The sequence below is a fragment of the Dipodomys ordii genome, unplaced genomic scaffold (assembly GCF_000151885.1).
Source record: "Dipodomys ordii isolate 6190 unplaced genomic scaffold, Dord_2.0 Scaffold239, whole genome shotgun sequence".
NCBI classification, from domain to species: domain Eukaryota; kingdom Metazoa; phylum Chordata; class Mammalia; order Rodentia; family Heteromyidae; genus Dipodomys; species Dipodomys ordii.
Window position 1 is genome coordinate 51,775 of NW_012267455.1, and position 6,035 is coordinate 57,809.

Sequence of the window (6,035 nt, forward strand, 5' to 3'; positions counted from 1 at the left end):
AATCCCAGATTGTCTCAAAAGTTACAACTATAAAGAATCTCAACCCCTGAGCCACAACATCCCTCTCCAACCATACAAAAAGAGAACTAAGTAGAAAAAAACTTACATATAGCTCTGAAACCCTAAGATCTATACATATACATGGCATCCAGTTGGATCCAGTCCTAAAAAACTGTCCTATTGTATACCAGTGTGGTTCTTGTCTCCAAATGGGTAGACCTAACTGCAGAAACACAAGAAACATGGCCAATCAACTAATCCTAACACCACCTCCACATCAACAATCTACAGATTAGTAACAGAACAACCTAGAGGATAATGTTCAAGATAGTCTAAAATCATTGCTGGTATATATGCTGAATGAAAAATTGAACATCCTTCAAAGGGCTATAAGAGAACATGACGAGGCCAATCACAAGGTAATAGATGACTTCATGGCATCCACAAATAAAAAGGCAAAACGAACTGCAGCAGAGGGAAAAAGATCCTAATGAAAAAATAGAAACTCAGATAAAGGAGTGGAAAGAGAAGTCTGAAAGCCAATTGCAGGAGGTAACGCAATCTATTCAAGAATTAAAAGAAAGACTTAATAAGAGCTGGCCACCATTAAGAAAGACCAGCAAGAAGGAAAGGAGATAAACAGTAAAGTGAAAAACCTTGAAAGCAGAATTGAGGAGGCAGAAGAAAGACACTTGGAGGCAGAAGACAGTTTAGACTGCACAGAGAAAGAGGACACAGATATTCTTAACAAAACCAAAAATCCCTGCAGATCACTGCAGGAAATACAGGATACATTCAGAACGCTTAATTAGACATTATTATGTATACAAGTGGGAGGGGAGAAGGAAGTCAATGGACTAGGAAATATATTCTGCAGAAACCTAGCAGAAAACTTCCCAAATATACAGAAGCACAGATATAATAAGCTTTTAGAACCCCAAATAGACCAGAGAAGAACAGGTTATCCCACCACCATATGATAATCGGTACCAAATCAATGCCAACTAAAGAAAGAATTCTTACAGTTGCCAGTGAGAAGAGCATAATCATATATAAAGGTAACCCAATTAGAATTATTTCTCAGCAGACAGCATAAAAGCAAGGATGGCCTGGAAAGTGGTATACCATGCCCTAAAAACAAATACCTACCAAACGAGAATAATCTACATAGCTCACAGCAGGATGACAATAAAAACCTTCCAGAGCAAGGTAAATCTGAAGCAATATTTTGTATCCAAACCAGCTCTACAAAAAATCCTCAAAGTCGTTCTACACAAAGAAATCAAACAAGAACACATTGTAGGCAATGAAGCAGTCCACAAACAGAATACTATGTAATAACAACAAGAACAAACAAGGCACAGCTCCCCCCCAAAAGTATTAATGGGCTTAACTCTCCAATGAAATGACATAGATTGTCCAGTTGCATCAAAAATCAAGATCCTTCTATCTTGTGTCTTCAAGAGACACACCTTGTCCACAAAAATAAACATTCTGAAAGTGACAGGATGAAACTAAATCTACCAAGCAAAAAGGCCTTATAAACATGAGGGAGTTGTAATCCTAATATCAGATGAAATAGACTTCAATTTAAAATCAATGAGAAGAGATAAATAAATTCACTACATGCTAATTAATAGATCTCTCCTTCAGTAGGATATTACACTTCTAAATATCTATTCACCAAATAATGGAGCACCCAAATTTATCCATGAAACACTACTTTTCTTCAAATCACACATACATCCAAAAACAATCATTGTTGTGGACTTTATCACACCATTATCCTGCTAGATAGATCAACCCAGCAAAAACTCAACAGAGAAACCTAGAATCTTAACATCTGGATAAATCAAATAGACAACATTCAACAAATATTTTACCCAGCAGCATCAGATTACACCTTCTCCTCAGCAGCACATGGAACATTCTCCAAAATAGACCACATTCTAGGACCCAAAGAAAATTTGTCCAAATTCAGAAACATTGAAATTTTGCACTGCATTCCTTCAAACCACAGAGAATAAAATTAGAATTCAACACCAAAAGCCACCAAAGAAAATCCTTTAACATAAGGAAGCTGAACAGTGCACTGTTGAACCACCAATGGGTCATGGAAGATATTAGAAAGGAAATTCAAATGTTCATTATATTTAACCAACATGAAAAAACAAACTCTCAGCTCCTTTGCGACACAGAAAAGCAGTACTCAGAGGCAAGTTTCTAGCTCTGAGTTCCTACGTTAACAAATTGGAGAGATCTTAAACCAACTGTTTAATAAGGCACTTAAAGCTCCTTGAAAAAGAGCAACAAGCTAAACCCAAACCGAGTAGATGGGAACAAATAATTAAAATTAAATCCTAATTAAATGAATTAGAGTCCAAAATCACTGTATAAAAAGAATCAACAAAACAAAGAGATGTTTCTTCGAAAAAAATAATAAAATTGACAGACTCTTAGAAAAACTTACCAGTAAAAAAGAGAACACACCCAAATAAATAAACTATGAGATGAGAATAGAAACATCACTAGAGAAACAACCACGATTCAGAATATAATAAGGAGATACTTCTCAAAACTTTATGCTAAAAAGTTCGAGAATCTGAAAAATATGGACGATTTTTAGCACTTATTGACGTGCCCAAATTAAACCAAGATGACTTAAACCAACTTAACAGACCCATATCAAGCATCGAAATAGAAACAATAAAAGTCCTCCCACCCAAGAAAAGCTCAGTACTGGATGGATTTACAGTGTCACTCTACAAAGCCTTCAAAGCAGAACTCACACCAATACTCCTCCAAGTCTTCAATGCAAATGAGAGCAAAAATGCACTACAAAACTCTCTGAAGCCAGCATAACTCTCATTCACAAACCCGGCAGGGACTCATCAAGAAAGAGAACTGTAGACCCATTTCTTTGATGAACATAGACACAAAACTTCTCAAAAAATTTGGCCAATCGACTACAACAACTGATCAAAAAATCATACACCACGATCAAACAGGATTGATTTCAGGGATGTAAAGCTTGTTCAATATACACAAATCAATTACTATACTTCATCATATCAAAAAAGAGCAAGGATAAGAACACGTGATTATTTTAAGATGCATAAAAAGCAGTTGACAAGATCCAACACCCCGTTATGATGAAAGCTCTGGGAAAACTAGGAATCCATTCCTCAATATTATAAAGAGTGTGTATGACAAACCTTCACCCAGCATTGGGCTGGGAAGGTGGCTCAGTGGTAGAGCACTTGCCTTGCATGTATGAAGCCCTGGGTTTGATTCCTCAACACCACATAAGCAGAAAAGAAAAAAGCCGGAAGTGGCGCTGTGGCTCAAGTGGTAGAGTGCTAGCCTTGAGCTGAAGAGCTGAGGGAAAGCGCCCAGGCCCAGAGTTCAGGCCCACCACCAGACCAAAAAAGAAAATACTTCAGTCAGCATTATAATTAATGCAAATTTAAAGGTGTTTCTCCTAAATTCAGGTATCAGACACGGATATCCACTCTCTCTACTTCTCTTAAAATTAGTATTAGAATAACTAGCTAGAGCAATAATATAAGATGCAAATATAAAGGGGATTCAAATAGGGACTGATGAAGTAAATCACTCCCACTTTGCAGATGACATGAAATTGTATTTAAAGAACCCCATGGACTCCACCACCAAGTGCCTTGAGCTGATAGGAAACTTTGGCAAAGTAGCAGGTTATAAAATTAACCCTGAAAAGTAACAAGTAGAGCATAGCTGAATTTTGGGAAGCAATCCCTTTTGTATAAGCTCCACAAAAAAATAAAATACTTAGTATTTAACTTCAAAAAGAGTTGAAGGACCTCTATGACAAAAACTTTAAAAACCTGAAAAAGGAATGTAAAGCAGAACTACGGAAGTAGAAAAACCTAGCATGCTCCTGGAATGGGAAGATTAACATCATAAAAATGGCAATACTGCCAAAGGCTATGTACAAATTCAATGTGATCCTTATCAAAATACCAACCTCATTCTTTAACGAAATAGAAGAAGCAATCCAAAAATTCATAGGAAACAATATAATGAGCCCAAATTGCAAAAACTCTCCATCCTAGAAAGAACAGCACTGGAGTTATATCAATTCCAAATTTCAAGCTCTACTACAAAGCGAAAGTAATCAAATCAGCTTAGTACTGACACAAGAACAGACCTGAGGCCTGATGGAATTGGACAGAAGGCCCAGAAATGAAGCCACATGTCTATAACCACCTAATCTTTGAAAAGAAAGCTAAACAAATAGAATGGAAGAAAGACAGCCTTTTCAGAAAATGGAGTTGACAAAATGGGTTAAACACCTGTAAAAAACTACAGCTAGATCTGTATATGTCACCGTGTACCACAATCAACTCTAAATGAATCAAAGACCTTCAACTAAAACCAGTCAACCTGAAAACTTTACAGGAAGGAATAAGAGAAACTCTAGAGAGCCTTAGCACTAAATGAAATTTTATTAATAATGACCCAGAAACACAACAAATCAAAGAAAGGTTGGACATATGGGATTACATGAGACTGCAGAGCTTCTGCAATTCAAAGTAGATAGCTAACAAGATCAATAGAAAGCCCACGGATTGGAAGAAGATCTTCACTAGTCATACAACGGACAAGGGTCTCATACCTAAAATATAACTGAGAACAACTCAAAACATTAAATCTCCCAACAAAAATCCTCAAAGGTACAATTGCCCGATTAATAAGTGGGCTAAAGACTTGAAGAGAAAATTTTCTGAAGAGGAAATAAGAATGGCCAATAGACACATGAAGAAATGCTCAACTTCTCTAGGTATAAAAGAAATGCAAATCCAAACAACATTGAGATTCTACCTCACCCAAGTTAGAATGGCTATAATCAAGAAATCTAGTAACAACAGATGTTGGAGGGGATATGGCCCAAAGGGACCCCTACTGCATTGTTGATGGGATTGTAAACTTGTTCAACCACTTTGGAAAGCATTCTGGTATTTCTTCAAAGGTTCCACATAGATGGCCCCTACTATCCAGCACACTCAATTTTTGGCATGTACTCAAATGATCACAAACCAGGTCATATCAAAGCTAACAGCATAATCATGTGTATGGCAGCATTATTCACCATAGCTAAGATATGGAACCAACCCTGATGTCCTTCAGCAGATGAATGGATCAAGAAAATGTTGTAGGAGGTGTACATATGAATTCTATGCCTCCATCAGAAAGAATAATGTTGCTCTATGTATCAGGAAATTAAAAGACTTGGAAAAAATTATACTAAGTAAGCCAAGTCCCAAGAAACATATGTCCCATATTTCCCTTGTTTGCAATATCTAGGATATGTCTAGGACAAGCAGAAATTGTCAAAAGTTATGTTCATATGACCATATCAGATGATGTTAAGAGAAATGAACAAAAGACAGAGACAAAAGTGTTTTTTTTAACTTGCTTACTATTGTTAACATACTTATAATGCGCTATTTGATTCTTTTGTTTCTGTTGCATGTTCTTTCCCATGGTAAAACCCCTGTTTTCACTGTATCTGATTCCAGTGTCCTGTATCTTGTATATACAGTTTTATAATTTGTGGTGGGGAAGGGATATAATAAAATACTTAAATAAGGACACAGGTTGTATAAGAGACTATGTTGAAAACGAACTTTACAATTTCAGGGCATGGTGGGAGGAGTGGGGGAGATGGTGAGGAAAGGGATAGTAAAGGAGAATCAAAGGAAGAGGTAAGAATGCTAGATAGGAATGTACTCATTACACTACTCATGTAACTGTCTCCCCTGCATACAATGCTTTTACAATAAAAATATATAGGGAAAAAATAGAATGGAAAAGGCTGGGAAGATGGCTCAGTGGTAGAATGCTTGCCTTGCATGCCTGAGGACCTGGGTTCAATTCCTCAGCACCACATAAGCAAAATGAAAAAAGCCAGAAGTGGCGCTGTGGCTCAAGTGGTAGAGTGCTAGCCTTGAGCTGAAGAGCTGAGGGACGGCACCCAGGCCCAGAGTTCAGGCCCC

The 6,035-nt window shown here is 37.1% G+C and overlaps 1 pseudogene; it reads left to right on the forward strand.

Moving 5' to 3' along the window:
* Positions 1-426: 426 nt before the first annotated feature.
* The window catches only part of LOC106000793, a 47,640-nt pseudogene continuing 42,031 nt past the window's right edge, over positions 427-6,035 (forward strand).